The 18,716-nt window shown below is 45.0% G+C and overlaps 1 protein-coding gene and 1 long non-coding RNA gene across 3 annotated transcripts in view; one reads left to right on the forward strand and one right to left on the reverse strand.

The window, feature by feature from the left end:
• The window catches only part of LOC144799220 (uncharacterized), a 323,273-nt gene that overhangs the window by 239,710 nt on the left and 64,847 nt on the right, over positions 1-18,716 (reverse strand). The window contains exon 2 of the long non-coding RNA XR_013603778.1: positions 14,983-15,166. This is a non-coding gene — a long non-coding RNA (uncharacterized LOC144799220). The remainder of the gene's footprint in view (positions 1-14,982; positions 15,167-18,716) is intronic.
• The window catches only part of DMRTB1 (DMRT like family B with proline rich C-terminal 1), a 575,348-nt gene that overhangs the window by 108,250 nt on the left and 448,382 nt on the right, over positions 1-18,716 (forward strand). The gene's annotated exons all lie outside the window — the stretch shown is intronic.

Consider the following 18,716-nt stretch of genomic DNA (forward strand, 5'->3'; position numbering starts at 1 on the left):
ATATCTCAGAGCTCCTGGAATTCCTGTCTGATTTTACACAGTCGACAGGTAAGGAAAATCTATTCGATTTTATTGGTTGATGGTCTAACAATGTCCCTGATATAGCGAGATAAGGCGCAGAGCACCAAGACTTATATAGTATACCAGATTCTCACTCATGAGGGGCTGTAGTACAGGCCGTAACGGTGTACTATTCACGACAGGAATCGATTATTGCGCGAGTTTGGATAGACTGGTATACATATTATTTACGTCATGCAATCTGACGTCACAGTGGGCACATACTTTCCAGTATGCCTGTAACCACCACTCAGCCATCACAAGTGCGTTTCGCGTGCCTCCTGTTCCAACTAATGACAAGGGCATATACTTCTTTTAGCCATATAATGATTTTATATAGTGCTCACCACTGGAACAGGATGCTATTGGCTTATTGTTCATATTTAAGGATTGGATCCCTTTTTATGGTCTTCTTCACTTACAGTGATGTTTTCTTTTTATCTGTATATTTAGTGACCTTCTCCACTTCCTTGTTCTCATCTGAATTGATCAAGGGCCCTACCGGGTCGGAAATATCACCGGCAGAGCGGTGAGCATTTGATTACATGTTCAGGAATAGTAGCTCCATGACATTGAGGTTACTTCTAATAGTTATCATTTTCCTTTTACTAAATCTGCTCAACTCTCTTCCCCCCTTTTTCCCTCCTCTTTTCTCTACCATCTTTTTTCACTTTTGTCCCCTTAGACCTTCAAAGTTTATACAGTAGTGTTTGAGGTATGTGTCGGACAGACTACAGGTCAGATTTGTCACTTCACATGCTCGCGTCACTGCTTTTCACACCACTATAGTCCGATTTTCGGAACACAGAGTCACCGTCTTCACAATTGTGAATTTCTCTTAGTATATGAGCACGTTAGTATAGAAAGGTGGCGTTTATATACTCTCTAACACGATTTCGGATTCTGACTAAATAGACACCATTCGCGTTTTTAATCTTATAGAGTGATCTGACACCTGACTAACTACTCATTACTTGGGGCACACTGGCGAGCCACGGAACGTTCATCGTGTGTCTCTGGGGACTATTTTTGTAAGAACTTGTCAGCATCTATAGAGCATTTCAATACGATGTACAACCACTCTTTGTTAAGTCTGGGATACTCCATTGTATAAGAGACTGTTTTGTTATTCCCAGCCCTGAAGATTCACGCAAGCGATGAAACACGTGTCGGCTGGCTGCTGTTATATGTTTGAGAAGTTAAAGAACTGAAGATTTTCATTCTACACAAGAAATCATCGTCTCTCTGCAACCTTACTTGTGTTACTCATTGCATATCCTACGATATACGAACTATCTGATTTTAGATGTGTGTGCATAGGGTTTTCTTTTCTTGACTGCACGCAATTGGCCCAAAGCACGCGCATAGCTCCTCCCATGGCCTATTGGTGTCTATTACGCGCACCAAGCGCGTAATCGACACCAATAGGCCGTGGGAGGAGCTGTGATTGTGCCCACACAGGCGTGACGTGTGCAAAGCGTAGATCCGTATTTGTATGTGCGCTTCTGCAGCAGAAGTTTGCTGAAGGCTGCACTCAACCATTGTTTTAAAATGTATTTCCATTACAATTATTGGAAGAGGTTTTGTGTACAGCTCCCATGTTTTCACACCGGGTACGTTCTGTGTCAGGCTGCAGCCGGGGCGCGCGCGCGCCGCTGCCACTGCACCCTCTTCGGACAGGCAGGGGCTGCTCGCCGGGAGGCGGGCTCGCGCTGCCGCGTCCCCCACACTCCCGCCGCCGCGGTGTTCTCTGCAGCCTCCGGATCATGGCAGCGCTGTCTCCGCCGCCGATGCCTGCCGCACAGGAGCACCATTAGCAGGAGGAGCGCACGCCCGCTGCTGACACCGGCAGCCGGAGAGGGAAGATGGCGGAGAGGTGAGTGCAACTGCTACAAAGCATGCATGCGGTATCCCCCCGTCCTCCCCGCTGTTGCTGCAGATGTGCGTGCCGCCACCCCAGGACCCCCCCCTCCGCCACCACCAATGAGCATGCTCGCGCTGCCTGGGGAACCGCGGCTGACCCCGGTCACTGCTGCCAGCCTCACCTGCAGGAGGGCGGTGCGCGTGCCCCCCTTTACCGGGGACCACAGCTGGTGCAGACCCCTAGAGTACTCAAACCCGAAACCCACCCCAGCGACTGAAATAGTGAAAATAGTGTCTCAGCAGCGAGCACCCGAATGCCACCTGCTGAGGTTAAGCAGCGATCAACAGCTGTCAACATTGCATGCTCTGGGGGACCGGAAAACACGTCACTGTCAACATTAGGACATGTCACCTCACGGCCTAATACCGGGCCGAGGACGCGGCACTGTCCAGCCACTCAATATTACACCTCACCGTTACCATACATACTCAGGGGCGGAGGGTACCTCACTTTCTACATTGCTCATGACAGGAGCGCCTCACAGCCGAAAACCACCCGCTAAATGGCAAAATAATTAAGGGGTGGGTTGGGGATCGGGAGTGAGAATACAAAAGCACCTTATTGCTGCATATAGCACCTGCGGGGGTAGAGCAGCGATCAACAACTGTCACTATTACATGCTTGGAAAAACACCTCTCAGTCAGCATCACTCACTCATACAAGAGCCCCTCACGGCCGTATTCCACCTGCCTGGGGGAGATCAGCCTCAACCACTGCTAATACCACATTATTTTGGGATGGGAGAGCACCTCACAGCCGAACAATACCTCATGAGGGGAGAACATCACAGCTGAATAACACCTGCTGAGAGCATCTTTCAGTCACTGTTAGTGTTACATGCAGAGGATGTAGGAGAGAACCTCACAGCGGATACCACATGGTTCAGCCACTATCAGTGCTACATGGGTGACCACCTAACAGCTGAACAACCACATGCCCAGGGGAGAGCAGCTTTCACCCACTGCCAACACCACATGCTCCGGTGGTGGTAGAGCACGCCCCAGCTGTGTTACCTCTGCTGAGGGGGTAGTAGCTACAACCACTGTCAATATTCCTGCTCGGGGGATGGGAGAGTACCACACCTCTTAACACCACTTGCTGAGATGAGAGCAGGTTAAGTCACTGCCAAGACCACGTGCTCAGGGGGTTGGAGGGCATGTCACAGCTGTGCTCCACCTCCTGAGAGCAGAGCCGCTCAACCACTGCCAATACCACCTGTGCGCAGTGCTTGAAATGGAAAAATAGAAGTGCAAGCAGGTACTCTGTTACAGAGTGCCTGCTTGTTACTTCTGTTGTTATACCGCATGTCATATGTAGTCTGTAAGCACTATTTTCTTTAGTGAGTTTCTCCTACTGCAGGCACAACATGCTTTCCTGCACAATTCAGCGCGTCATGCACGCTTTCACTTTCAAAGCAGCCCGGGACAATGGCGGCTGCTTCTTTGAGGTGAAATAGGTCTTGCATTTACAAGGCTTTGAGCTATTGGCATTGTAAATTTCAATGCCTTTTATTTATGTGTTAATTATCAAAAGATTTAAAAGGCACTGCCATTTACAATACCATGTAGCTTAAACTCTCGCATGCGAGACCTATTGCATTGCAAATGCTTGTTTCTTTTGGTGCCCTTGACATCGGCAGTCACCTCCAGTCCCCTGCAGCCCTGGTCAGATTCATAAACACCATCATGACAGGAGCCAGCAATGTTTTTATTTTTTCCTTATTGTGTAAGAGGGTGCCCAACCAGGGCACCCAAGTTAACCTTAATGGGGACAGCCCCAGCTAACTTCCTAGCTAGCACCCATTGCGGTGCTAGCAGGAGTTGGCTGTTTCTTTGCTTCTTGCCAGGCGAGAGCAGCGTCTTTTTCTGCTCCTGTTCGGTGGGTGCAAAGTTGTGTTTCCTGCCCAAGAGAGTGTGGAGAGGCTTTGCCTGCACTCTTCCGGGCGGGCAACAGCAGTGTCCCTGGGAATGGGTCATCGGGGCACTGCTTGGATAAGGCCCCAGGGGATTGAATCCCAAAGGACGATCTAGGCTCGTGGAGAGGGGCTACAAGTCCCCCCTTGCTCACATTAATAAGAGCCCTGGGGGTTGAGGTCTCTGTGACCTGTTGTGGACGAGGGAATGGGGCTGCATGTCACCCTTTTTTTCAAATAATGACCCCAGGTGATGAGGTGCCCGGGGCCTCATAGTGGCTTGGGAGGGCTTAGGAATGCTAAATAAGCCCTCGGGATGGGGTCACCTTGGTCTCACTGGGCTCATTGAGGGAGCGGGGGGAGCACTTCTCTGTCCTCTCATTAAGCAATAGCCCAGTGGAAGGAGGTTCAGGGGACCTCTAAAAAGATCAGGGAGGGGGGCCATGCGCCCGCTTCCCCTGAAATGTACCTGCATGCCCCACATGGGCCCTGGCCCACCCTGGAAGGTTTAATAATGAAAGGCGGGCGAGACATTAAACATTAAATTGCTCTATTGCTTTCCAAGATATTGAATAAAAATACTTGAAGGTTCAAATACACCAAATCAGATTGGTGAATGAAATGTTTGTGACGGTGTTTGGTAGTACTTATTGCTCTTCTGTATATTTTCAAGGTAATTTGCAACTGTTTTCTTGTAGTGTAGTTCCTATATCCCAGATAGGCTCTGCGCATTGGAATAATATACACCATAGTTTTGACGGATGTATGATGGTACATCGCAAACGCTTAGATCGTATGCCATTACATCGTAATTGTTACATCGCATGTTCCCTTAGATCTCGTGTAATCACAACGCATACCATTAAGTCGCATTTGTATAGCAATGCATGCAAAATACATTCACACCTCATACGGACACCCCGCATGCTTTTAAATTGGAATTTTTACCCGTATGCGGATTTCCCATCACCCGACCCTAAACCCAAATCTTTGAAGCATAAAACCGTACCCTACATTATGGCACGCTAACACTTCCCTAAACCCTAAACAGTAAAGCTGTAAAGCAAGCCTACACTACGACCTCAACCCTAAGCCCTAATCCCTAAAGGCCAAAACAGTACCTATACTGCAACTAGCCCTAAGCCCTAACGCAACTCCAAAACAGCACCTATACTACTAGTAGCCCTAAGCCCTAATGCCTGAAGCCAAAAACAGCACCTATACTACCATTAACCCTAAGCCCTACCGCAATACCAAAACAGTACCTATACTACAAGAAGCCCTAACACAACCCCAAAACAGCACCTATTCTACTAGTAACCCTAAGCCCTAATGTCTGAATCCAAAAACAGCACCTATACTACCATTAGCCCTAAGCTCTAATCCCCAAAGGTCAAAACAGTACCTATACTGCAACTAGCCCTAAGCCCTAACGCAACCCCAAAACAGCACCTATACTACTAGTAGCCCTAAGCCCTAATGCCTGAAGCCAAAAAGAGCACCTATACTACCATAAGCCCTAAGCCCTAATCCTCAAAGGCCAAAACAGGACCTATACTGCAACTAGCCGTAAGCCCTAACGCAACCCCAAAACAGCACCTATACTACTAGTAGCCCTAAGCCATAATGCCTGAAGCCAAAAGCAGCACCTATACTACCATTAACCCTAAGCCCTACCTCTAAGCTCTAAGTCCTAAATACGAGTGGCCACCTTACCTGTCTCTTGTCGTTGTTCCAGCGTTGTCTCCTGTCGTCTGTGTCCCCCGGAGCCCGTCTCGACGCCCCCTGTCTTGGCGGGCGTCCATTACATACAATGCGTTGGGAATGCATGCATTGTGAAAGTGCATGCAATGAATTGGCGTGCGTAGACAACGCAGGCGTCGTAACGTTGTGTGCGTTGTAAGTACAAACGATGCAAGCGCATGCGTCGTAACGCATGCTTTGAGATGGTTGTCTCCCGTTTTGACATAGGAGTACATTAAACTTAATTACTTGTGTGTGCCAGCTAACTCAGAGGTCACTAGAAACTTCTCGAATGAACAAGAAGGGATTAGTTTCTGACAACCGCATAAACATGACAACTTTGTTTCCCTTAGAGTAGGATTAATATCTTCAGAGTCGTGGAAACAATAGATTACAGTTTCACTCAGTCAATCGTGCATGCTTCGTTTCTACAGAGTTGCACAGAAATAGAGACGGGCGTTTCAATAAAAGGGTTTATTGAACAGTCTTATTTCTCATGCAAGAGATATGAACAGCTACAATCGTAAGACAGAATGCGTAGTATAATACGTACAGTGTTAGCAGTAAGATAAAATAATACTGCAATAGCATGGTCTAGCTATGACATATATAAAAATACATACATAAATAACACAGGCTAAATTACTCAACTGGTGCTTCTAAAAAAATCCTACCTCAATGTACCTAACCTAAGTGTAGTACGAGGGAAGAAGTAGGTGCTGTTTAGGTATAGTTTTGTTGAGTTGTGCCAAGAGTTGCCAAAAGTTTCTCTAGGTTTTAATCAGCTCCGTACCTTAGAATGAGAGAGGTTGGTATCTCTTTCCCAGGACTCGATCTCTAACACCCCGTAAGGGGAGTCAGAAACACTGGAGCTGGATTCTCGGCAAGGAGGATGACAGCTTCTGGTCAGTGCGTCAATTGGGGACTTGACTTCTTTCGGGACTTTCTGTGGCGAGCCGCGCCATGCAAGTAGGTAACCGAACCGCACCGTGCCTTGCCATAACAAGTGAAGTTATATTTATACCTTGAAGGTGTTTGGGAATGCCAGTATTAACGTACAAGTCGGGTATAAGAACGTCATGAATGAACCCGTAAGGAATAGATGTTCATGCATAATAAATGAGTTCTTGGAGAAATCAATATCCTGGCAAGGGGAAGTTCTAAAGTCTTAAGAGTCTGGTTTTCTAAGAACTCGTTGTGACGAAGAGGATCGGATGTAGTTGACAATGCCTGTATTTGGTTAGCATGAGCAATGCCTAAATAAGGGCTCATGTGAATTGTACCTATATAAGGGCATGAATCTGGAAATCTATATAAGGTATCTAAATCGACACACAACAGTCTTTGGCGAACTTTAATTTTGATATTTTCCATTACTAGTTTACAGTCAGCCTCTTATTTTTTAGAGTAGGCAGGCTAATTGATAGCCAGTACCAAAGTGATGGAATACACTTTTCATTATCTCTTTAACAAGCCCTTTGCAGGGATAACTAACCATATAGGTTTTCAAAAAATACTGTGAGGTACTGATTTCTGAGTGAGGAAGTCTCACATATTGCTGTCCGAGTCTCTATAGGGTGACCCCACAGTATGTTACAGTTTCATAAATATGTTTATTTTATAATTTGTGTTTACTTTTTTGTAGTGTTTATGCCACCTCGCAGAGCTTTGCCCCAGTAAATAAAATAGAAATTAATCGGGAATTCAGTGAAAGTCTGAACAGAAAATAGCAAATGCAACAATATATCAAAATTATTCGAAGTCAGATATCTGGCTTGGACAGACCAGAGCTATGCTGATAAAGCAATCGTTGGACCATATATGCCAACAAGTACAACTTTTCAATGCTTTTTACATATTTACACTACATCGGAGTAAATGGAAACAAAACATTTAATCAAAATCGATAAAGTTATGTGCATCTCTGGAAAGCAATAGGTCTTTATTGTGAGGATCCATCTGTGTGTACTTGAGATGTTTCAAAAGGTGATGCGATAAACGCTGGTTTTAGCTAAATAATGACGTGCCGCTTAAGCCAGCTAAGTTTGCTAATTGAAAATCACGCATCTGATCAATGAGACCTGACTGGCACCTCTAATACATGGAAGATGAACCAAAGTAAGCAATTTAGATGCAAGTGAGGTGTAAATTGGAATGCATTTTTACAACAGATTAGCATAGTGTTTTTCTAATCTTTGGTTTTGCCACTGTTTCGCCTCTCACGAGTGGAATATATTTTGTACTGTTTGCAGTATTTGCATATGTGTAATTTGTTTTCGACAGAGAGTAGGTAAGGAGCCCTGCAGCTTTGAACCTTGTAGTTGGAAGGATTTTCTATTACAATGATTGTAAATTGATTGGGTTGCGTTTTATGAAAAAGTGATCAGTGGCATGTTCATGGTTGATTGTGATGGAACTACCTGTTAAGGTGTCTCAGTCTTGATGATTGGAAGTGCATTATGTATTTAGAGGATGATAGAATACTTTTTGTGACAGCTTTATTCGATTGCTATTTCAGACAATCATAAAAGCAGAAATATACAAAAAACATGCACATGGTTAAAGCGAAATAAAAGAAAACATCCTATATACAAGTTATTAGGTCAATTCATTGTACGTGGGATAAAAAGCATAACCATTATTACAAGAAATAGCAGTAGGAAGCAAGGCTCTTAAAAACATGGATAATACCGAAATGTACTTTGCTCTAATATAATCCTTTAAACTTGATTAGCCATCCTTTTCCTGAGTATGACTACCTGCTTTAAAAACATTGCTATCTTCCAGATGCTCTGTACATTGTCTAGAAATTGTAAAGCAGTGAAAGCTGGCCGACATTGTCTCAACCCAAAGCCTTTTAGGATAGGGAGAATCCATGTTTTTCTCAGTTCTCTGTAAAAAGTACAAAACAAGAGGACGTGTATATCGGATTGAGCTGAAACATTATCACATAAACACAAGTTCAGTTCACAAGTCCAGTCATTCATTATCGGAAGACTAACAATTCTAAAAAAGATCCCCAATCTAAATTTTGTTAGTGAAAATCGATCGTAGCCCCGAGGAACGGCTGTCTGATATGGCTGAATTGAAAAGGTGGTTAAAATCTGCTGATTCTGCAGGACTCTGGGCTTTAAGATCTCGGTTGACATTCTTGTAGCTTCCAGAAGTTGAAGGCCCTCTTTTTTTAGGTTATTTCTAGTGATCATATGTAAAGTGCTTGGATTATTAAAAAACTCAGGATGTCCGAGATCATTCATAAAATTGCGAATATACCTTACCCAAGGGCTTTTTAAGACCCCTTCCAGTTTCAGGCTATCCGATAATATATCACTATTGAGCTGTGTCTCTATTTTTGTCCACACACTGTGCCATTAGATAATGGCCTCAAGTTTAATGAGATCTGATATATATGACAGGCCCAGTTCCGCAACGACACACACGAGGATGGTCTGGTTGGGACAGACAGAATGTATGTCAGGAACTTTTTTCTACTATTTGTAGAGCGTTAGTGTTAGCAACCCCCCATACCCTGGCTCCGTACATGGCTGTAGAAACGCTTTTAGCTTTGTATATCTTTATAAGCTCTGCCAGGGTCTCCTCCCCAATTTCCTCAAAGATTTGACAAGAGCTGTGGTTGTTCTAGAAAAGGCTAATTGTTTTGCTAATATGGTGTGAGTTCATAAATCTTTTTGGTCAAAGAGTATCCCAAGATATGATAAGTTCTTTGTGGGCTCTATCTTTTGTCCCTCCACAAACATGTCCTTACTTCTTTAATTTCCCTGGCCACACCTCATAACAAAAGTCTTTGATATATTAACCCTGAGTCCAAAACCATTCATAAAGTTAGAGAAGTTATCTAGCACCTTCTGTACACCTAATGGCGTAAGAGTTATTAAAACCGCTTCATCCACATACAGGAGAGCACAAATAGGACGACCAGCTATCTGGGGGAAGTCATGGCTATCCTTAATCTGAGCCTCATCCAGACCGTTAATATAGAGGTTAAAAAGAAAGGGGACCAGAACACAGCCTTGTCGGACCCCCCTCCTAATAGGAAATGGGTCAGTACATTCTCCTCTTACTCCAAATCTAACTCTGCCCTGTGCGTTGTTATAAAGGCGCCTGAGAAAAAGGATTATTCGAGCTTCAACACCCGTTGCTTCAAGAATCTTCCAAAGCTTATCATGTTGCACGGAGTCAAAAGCAGCAGTGAGGTCCACAAAGGCTAAAAACAGTCTGCCTCCTTCCACCCGGGTGTATCTCCCTATAAAAATGGCTACCTTTAGACTCTGCTCCATTGTTCCTAGGCCCACCCTAAACCCATATTGGATATCAGAGAAGACTTTGTTATCCTCTGCCAAGGAATGTAAGCGTTATAAGATTATTTGGCCCGCAACTTTAACCAGGGAATCCAACAATGAAATTGGCCTGTAACAGCCCGGATCCTGACGGTTACCTTCTTTAAAAATAGGCACAAATAATGACTCAGTTCAGGTATCTAAAAAGGGGGCATAACAACAAGCATTGATTACTTGGGTAACGATTGGAGCCCACAGTGCCAGATGTACCTTAAACATTCAGCAGGTACCCCGTCAGGGCCGGGTGCTTTGCCGCCCAGGGTTGGAGAAATGGCCCTAATAACTTCCTCCAGATTAAACTCAAGACTGCGATGCTGAATATCAGTATCCGGTAAAGTATTCCTGAAGCTGACTCCAATATTATCACCAGGATTATATACTTTTGTAAAATGGTCTATCCAAAGGTTCTCGCTTATGGCGATTTCCATAGACGGACCTCCTTTGGTGTTCAGAAAGGGTACCTTAACAGCTTTCCAGAATGCCGAGCTGCCACCTTGTAATGCCGCTTTATGCAGAGATTCCCAGGCATTGTTTCGTAATTCAGATTTTCTTTTCTTAAGGGCTAATCTATAATCCGCTCTTGCCTGTCTCACACCAATCGGGTTTCTTGGGGTCTTCAGTAATAACTTTTTTAGGTTTTTATAGGCTTGAGAACAGATTGTATCAAACCATCCCTCGGTTTTCCTTCTATTAGAGGTCTGCACATGTAAAGCCTTCCTCACCTCTGCTGAAATAAATTGAAATGAGGACACAATATTATCCGATGAAGTTGTATCACTTAAACAAGTCTCAACTGCAATCTTACTGTTCTGGACAACTGTTTTTGTAATTATGAAAGGGTCCACTAATGCCCAACGCAAGGTATACCCATTTGTCTTATTCAGCATGATATTGGATATGGCCTGCTTGTTGTTGTCAGCTCTCGGGGACATCTTTCACGGCAGTACAATGGAGTAGCATAATGGAAAATGATCGCTTAACGAAATATCTCCAACCGCAAATGAGCAAAGATTAGAAGAGTGGCTATTTGTCAGGAATACATAATCTATGGTGCTCTATTTACCTCTTCCATTAAAGGTGTATCCCATGGGCGATGGCTGAGCCTAAATCTCATTCGCAAAACCTAAATCAAGGCTAAATACCATTTCATTATAAAAGTCCCCCAGCACAGAGTGATAAAAATGGATTATTACTGGACCCCTCTTCATATATAAAACCACATTGCTTTCCATCCACATTTATACACAATGAGCAGTTAAAATCCCCTCCCACAATAACCATCATATCTTTTGAGCTTTTACTACATATAGCCTCCACATCCTTGATAAGTTCAGCCACTACCAAACCCCCTTTTCCAAGTGGAATATTATTATAAAAATTAACCATTAATAAGCATTTCCTTCTATCAAGGTCCATTACGATTATCTGATAGTAGTTCTCCAGATGAATCTCAATCTTTTTTACATTTAGCATATTTGAGATATGGGTGCAAAGTCCTCCCTTCGCCTTCCCACTTGAACCCTCCAATGCCGGAGTGTGGAAGGTTTTGAAACCATTAATATGGGCTGGCTCTTTTAACTAGGTTTCCTGGAGGGATACCACGTCATAGGCCTCTATAAACTCACACCATATGGGTTTGGCTAACTTTGAACGTAAGCCTGCGATATTCCATGAGGCAAAGTTACAGATTATCTCGTCACTCTTGCCCCGATGAGTAAAAGGGACCTCTGCATGTGGGGATTGACCTACTACCACAGCTGGTACCTCATTTTTGCTTTGGAGCTTAAGAACCTCCTGTGATTTTCCCAATGGCATGCAGCTGTAACCTCCCGAATCCACTCTTTGCACTAATGCATTTTGTGTAATTAATTGAGGGCCTACTGTCAAAATTTGAATAATCCTTATACAATCTATGCCATCGTGGGGTGTTAAGGATACTCTCAAGCTTCGGGGATGTACCTCCTGTGTGAGCTGTACATTTAGCCAGTCAATCTACTCCTTCAAGCGAGTTAAAGATTTTGTATCGATTTCTTAAGTGGGATTGCATTGCTATGCTGCCTAGCCCATGGATGTGTTTTATCTCCCCTCAGTTGCCATGGAGCTTCAAGTGGGGTCAAATCTCAGCCCTGCCTGGTCCCTGAGAATGTATGCCCCGCCCTTGATTGCCTGTAAGCTGTAGGGAGTTGATAGAAATAACTGAGCAGGAGAATATTTATCTCCTGCACCACAATGTGACTATTTCCAGCCCTCTCCAGGCCTGGAGACTTAAAGGTTAAAACAGCACAGTCACCAGGTAAGGGCTTATGTGATTTACCGACCCACCCCACTCTCCGAGCCACTTTAAACTCCTTGAAGAGCCTGCCTTTAATCCCTGTCCTTACGCTCACTAGATGCAGACATTTGTTTCACAAGGCCGACCAATGTTCAGGAGCATTGGACTGTAAATAGGGAACGTTTGCCAGGACTACTACGTAAGGAGTTTCCTTCGGGTGGAAGGTGCAAGTTTAGGTTTGGACTTATAGCAGTCTCCTCAATATCGTTCAGCGTGGTCTGAGCGATGGACTGTCTTGGTCCGCCCCCCAGATTAGGCATCCCGGTGGTAGCTGCTGATCTATTTGCAGGTTTAGCACCAGTTGAGCTTGGCTGGGGGTTCGGTCCTGGGGATATGAAAGATGTTGGTCTCTGGTATGGTGGAACAGTCAATTCTGGATTATTAACTCTATTGCCCGAGATGTTAGGACGGCGATCATGGCGGGAGACTAAATTGCCAGTAGGGATGCTGCTCTTAGTTCCCGGTTCGTTCAGGGAAACTGAGTCATTGCCCCTACCTGGGCATGTGTCCAGATGGGAGTTGGTAATATTAATAATAGACTCCTCTAGCTTTGCGAGTCTAGCCTCAATGTGGGATAGTTTGTGGGACAGAGGGTCCAACAGCGATACAAGCATAACCTCTAGTCTTTGCCATGATTCCTCCTCCTTGTGCCCCTGAACGAGCCCATTAGCAGGACTCGTAGTCACTAAGATATGTCCCTGTCTGTTAACACTGTCTGGACAGTTAACTTTTCTCCTAATTAACCTTGGGGACTGTTGTTTATTTTTTAGTGTGCCTCGACCCTTCCTTTTCTTAGAGGGTGGTTCAAGGCTAGTTCCGTAACATATTTTTGCCTTCTGTCCCCTCGTGGTAATATTTGGGCCATTTGAGCTTCTAACTGACACTAAGAGAGTATTTAACTCTGGGTCCACTACTATGGCCTGTGAGTGAATGTTGTGGCTATGTGGGCCCATTTCTTCACTTTCTTCATCCTCTTCATGCTGGTCAAGCGTCCTTGACTGAGCACTGCAGCTCTGGGGGTGTTGTGGATCCAACAACAGCCTACTCTGTGAGCTCCATTTAGTGAATCAATGCAGATTCTGCCCTCAACAGAAAGGCGTCTAGGGTCCCCACTACCCCTACGCCAGGTTTACGCTTACTCATTTTAGTCTAAAACATGTGGATAAGAAACAAAGAGTCCACCCGATACCTGCTATGTGTTATAGGTATCAGTCCAATCCAGTCCACCCGGTGACAAGATGTTAATAATATGGCCCAGCCTGGCCTCCTTACGGGCTCGGACGGGCTTGTCCGTCTTATGAACACTTCCAGGCGTTTTCCCCGTGTGTGTGCAGCATGCACGCCGCATGGACTACTGGACGTTGTGGTCTGATGGAATGCGAGCACACAGGAATACTATGGCAAGAAAGTATCCAGTTTGGAAAGGTACCGCTTCTCTCCCTCTATTGCAGCAGGTAAGTCTTTCTTGTGGATCACCGTCCCTCTGGTCCTGCTTCTTCTTGGTATGGTTTGGGTGGACTGTCCAATTCCATCAATCGTCCCACAGGAAGCCCGAAGATAGGATAAAGATGACGGTAAGTAATCCGCGCTACAATATGGCAATTTTAGTAGTGAGTTAAAGGCAGAATCTGTCGCCACACCCGACGTGTAAGGAAAAAGAGACACCGAAGCGTCTTTGAGACAGGGTTCAATTCTGTACCACAAGTGGAGGTCAGAGCGACGGGTCCCTCCGGGCTTTTACTTTATAGGTACAGGAACACTAGGTCTAAGGATGGGAGCAGAAAAATGGGGGTGAAAAGAAACAAAGGATGCAGGACAGAGTAGGACAGAGCAGTTTTGACCCAACAGTATCAGCTGCTGTCCTATTTAGAGAATCCCCTGTTCACCATTGTGACCCCTTCTTTCCCTTCCAGTCCACTCCACTCCCTCCCCTTCCTCCCTGCCCCCCTCACCTACCCCACTCCCGCCCCAAACACCTCCCTTAACTGATAGCCCCAGGCTCGTCTACGGTGTCACTCACCTTCCAAGCGGCAATTCTCCAGAGTTCCGGCGGCATGCACGTCCTTCCTGAGGGGTATCCACCACTCCTCGCACCACTCCTTGGCTTCTTCGGCACCATCCACGTCTTCTTCGTCATCCCGGCATCCTCTCAGTGCCTTCTTCGGTGCCGCGTCCTTGGCGTCCAGCAACTCCTTCCAGTTCCGCCTTCCCATCTCTTCCAGTCACCACCACTTCAAACTCCCGGGCTGCTCTGCCCTTGGTGGCCCCAGTGGCTCCTCTTCTCTCCGGCCCCGGGTGGCACTCTCAGTCCTGGGCCCACCTCCGCAAAGCCCTTGTCACTCCCGTCTTCCGGCAACGGAACGCTTAGCTTTGGGGCGTTCGGCAGACGGAAGGCTCAGGGGATTTACCTATGCATACAGAACCAGTAGCCACAAAGTTTTTTTTCAACTCTGCTTCATGTGTCCGAAGCAGCCGAAAAGATAGAACACTTGAATAAGGATTTAATGATTGTATTTAAAACATTGGGGATTTAATTTTTTGATACTGAAAATGAAGGAGGCGAATAGTTCTGGTATGATTTGCAAATCTCACATAGATATTTATGCTGCAGTAGACTTTGGAAATGTGCACTGTAGAGAAAATGGAACAATACCTGAGAGAGTTGTCTTACTGTTATTCTGCGTCTTCTCCAGGACATCTATGTCTGCTCCTCTTTCTAGGGATTTGTGGCTGACCACGTCGTACGGGGATACGTCTAAAAATCTAGGAACGGGTATGGAATATGCTACCGCTTTCCAAGTCGTTCTGCAACACGCGTGAGCTACTCCCTGGGTTAACTGTTGGAAAAAAACACAAATATCACAAAATCAGTATACACAAAATATGGGAGAGGCACTCCGTAAATAATGAACCAACTCTCAAATTGTCTAGGATGCAAATTAACGTTCCATATGTAAATTCCAAAATGATTGTTCAATACTTCAAATACACAAGAACACCTGTTTTTGATATTCTTTATTTCCTTCTTGCAATATAAATGACAAACACAGCCACAATGTGATTGACGAACACAGCCAACGGGTTTCATCCAAAAGGCAATAGGACTTCTTCATGGCAATTTACTACTATCCAAAAGAGAATGGTAATTCATGAATTCATTTGTCTTCCATTCTTGAGATTTGTTAAATAGAATCATAAATGTTCTTTTGCCGGACCTCTGAGTCATTAATTGGGAGCCGTATCATAGTGTCAAGGTTACAATGTATGTTATAATAATTGTCCTTTTGCTGTACAGCCATTCGTATGTAACGTTGCAGAGCTCTCTAGAAATTATACTTTCCATCCTTTCAATTGGATGCAGGCTCACAAAAGGAAAATAACGTAAATGCACATTTACAGTGTATGGTTTTGATTGCATTTTCTGTTTTGCGTAGCTTATCCACCACAAGGGCATTCCAAGTGGGGTATGAAAAAGATAGTGTGATAAATTTTAAAGATGACTGCAGGAAAATCTTCCATCGCAGTTAACAAAGTTAGGCTTTATTTACTGTGAATTGTTACATGAAAGCCTTTAAATGATTACTCATTTGTGGTGCTCAATGAGGCCATATTCCTGGAGTGCGCTTCATGCCCTTAGGAAATTGCTTTGTAGGTAAGCAGAGCCGGGCCTTTCCTCGTTCCTTCCGGGGTGAATTATGGCCAGGAATTAAGTGTTTTCCTAGAACACCGCTGACAATAGGGTCTTTACAATTTCTTTTAGGGAGGAAATAAAGCTTGATGGCTAGAGTTGCCGACTTTCAAACCGTGCAACTGGATTTGGATTCCCATCCCTGCTAAATATCTTGTGATTCTGGACGAACTGCTTAATATCCCTAAACCTAAAAATGTAATATATTCTTGTGTGTGTTTTAAAAGGTTCTAAGACAACGTAATGGGAATATAATGTACTCAGTAATACATTGCAGGTACATTTGGTATTTGTATGCCGGGCATCTTGCATGGAAGGTGCACACTTATCCAGTATTAGGGTATCTTTCATAGATTCACATGCCTGAATCATTCCCCGTCGTCGGGATGGGAGTCCCTGGTACATAAATAAAGTAATGTACCATTAGACATAGAGAGTAAAAGGCCTCACATTAGTAACATATCCAGGTCATTTTGTAATAAGGACCAAACTGTTAGAAAACAACCAATCAGCTATCATCACCCTGTGGAACCTTCCTGGAAGGAGCTCTAGTCCCTCAGATTTTCTACCGCACGTCGTGCTAAGGGAGTCTCCACTGAGTTGGATTCAAGTGATACTCTTCAGGATTATCTTTGGGTGAAGTCTTTCCTGTATTCATGTCGGACACTCCTAAAATAGGCCTTTTTAGACCCTGTGGTACCTGCAAAAAGAAGAGGTTACATGTGGACGACCAGCATAAGGACTGCCTCCACTGTCTTTATCCGGACCATTCACCTAAAGACTGCAAGGTATGCCGTACCTTTTCTACTAAAATGCTTAAAGATCCTGAGGGAAGGCTTTTGACTTGGCTGCAGAGGCTTAAGGACAAAGAAGACCCATTATCCTCTGAGGAGAGTGAGAGCTCATCAAACTCCTCCTCTGAAACTCCACAAAAAAGGCCCAGCGATGTCTCTACAGGTCTTTTTTTGCAGCAACCTCAACAGAAGACACGGAAAAAGTCTTCAAAGGCTTCAAAATCTAAGGATTTACCTACCAGGGAGTCTCCTCCCCTTCAAGGTTCGCAGAAACCAGCTTCCAGCCATCTGACTCATCTGCCGAGGGTGAAACACACTTTTAAAAAGCCTTCTTCAGCCCCGTCGACTACCATCTCATCGACGGTGGCCTCGACGATGACAAGATCTCCTTGTACAGCTATTGGAGTGACCTTGTTGATGACAACCGTTTCTACAATTTCAGTCTCGTCGGCATCCAACTCATTGACGACGGCACATACCCCTTTATCGTTGATGGCAACGAGTGGTTCGTCGTCGATGATATGCACGTCGACAAAGAGTGTACCATCGACGACTCAACCAGCGTCGACGACGACGACTTTGTCATTGATGGCCTCGTTGATGAGAGGTTCCTCATTGACGCCAGTGCCCCTTGTGACCATCAATGATTCGTCGACGACGACGAATATACCAACGACGCCTAAATCAAAGGCGGAAAGTACATATTTCCAACAGAAATTTACAAAGCAAAGGCTGACGCCTTCCCTTACATCACCCAGTAGGGGCCAACCATTACTTTCCTCTCATCTTTTGGACAAGGATTCGGACGAGGACAGCTGCAAGAAGTCCTTCTGAGCTCAATGTTAAATATCAGGAGGATTATGACGAGCAAGATATGGATGATCAGGCGTATTATCAGGACAAAAGCAATCATCAACAGCCACAGATGGTTTGTCTACCTTCAGCCCTGGTCTCTGACCTGCAATTCATGATTTCAGACTACAAAAAGAAGTTTCCTACCTCTGCCCAGTCTCTTGCTCCAGTTCTCTCTCCACCTCCAATGGCGCAAGTTCCACCACCGCCTCCACCGCCTCTTACCATTGATGTACCTGTGCCACCTCCCCCCCTCTACAGATAATGAGGAGGATGAACAACAAGAAGAAGGGGAAATTCAGGATACTCAGTCACATAATGACGAATGGGATGACTATGTTAACTCTCTTCCAGCATCACCGTTGCCTCCTCAAGTGGACTCGCCTCCCGAAGATATCGGAGGCTTCCATAATCTCCTGGAAAGAGCAGCACAACGTTTTGAACTTCCTATGCCTTCTCACCAACAAGACTGTTTCCTTTACGACTTCAAGGAACCTTTCAAGAAATCTGTAAGATCTATGCCTATCATAGATTATATCTGGGATCAAGGCATCAAAATAATGCAAAATCCTTCAACTGTTTCTCCAGTCTTGCCAAGATTGGACAAAAAATATAGAGCCCTAGACAGCGCTCCAGCCTGCCTTATAGGCCATCCCAAGCTGATTCAGTGATTACTCAGGCAGCTCAACGGAGGTCAAAAAACCCTTCTGCCTCACTCTCAGCTCCTCCGGATAAAGAGGGCAGATGCCTAAACAATATTGGAATGCATTTTTCTTCCATGTCGGCGTTAACGGTGCGGGTGTCTAACTCGTTAGCTTTATTGGGGCGCTACAACAGGCAGATGTGGTCAGACATTGCACCCTACCTAGAGACCCCGCCGCAAGAGTCTAAAGAGGAGGCAAGGAAAGTATTACTAGAGGGCAAAAGATCAGCACCAGAAATTATCGACTGTGCGATGGACATCACATCTACTGGTTTCCGCCAACTGGCTGGGGCGGCGGTCCTACGACGCCAAGGTTGGCTTAAGGCAACAGCATTCCAGCCTGAGATTCA

This window comes from Lissotriton helveticus, chromosome 1_2 (genome assembly GCF_964261635.1).
Source record: "Lissotriton helveticus chromosome 1_2, aLisHel1.1, whole genome shotgun sequence".
Taxonomy (NCBI): Eukaryota; Metazoa; Chordata; class Amphibia; order Caudata; family Salamandridae; genus Lissotriton; species Lissotriton helveticus.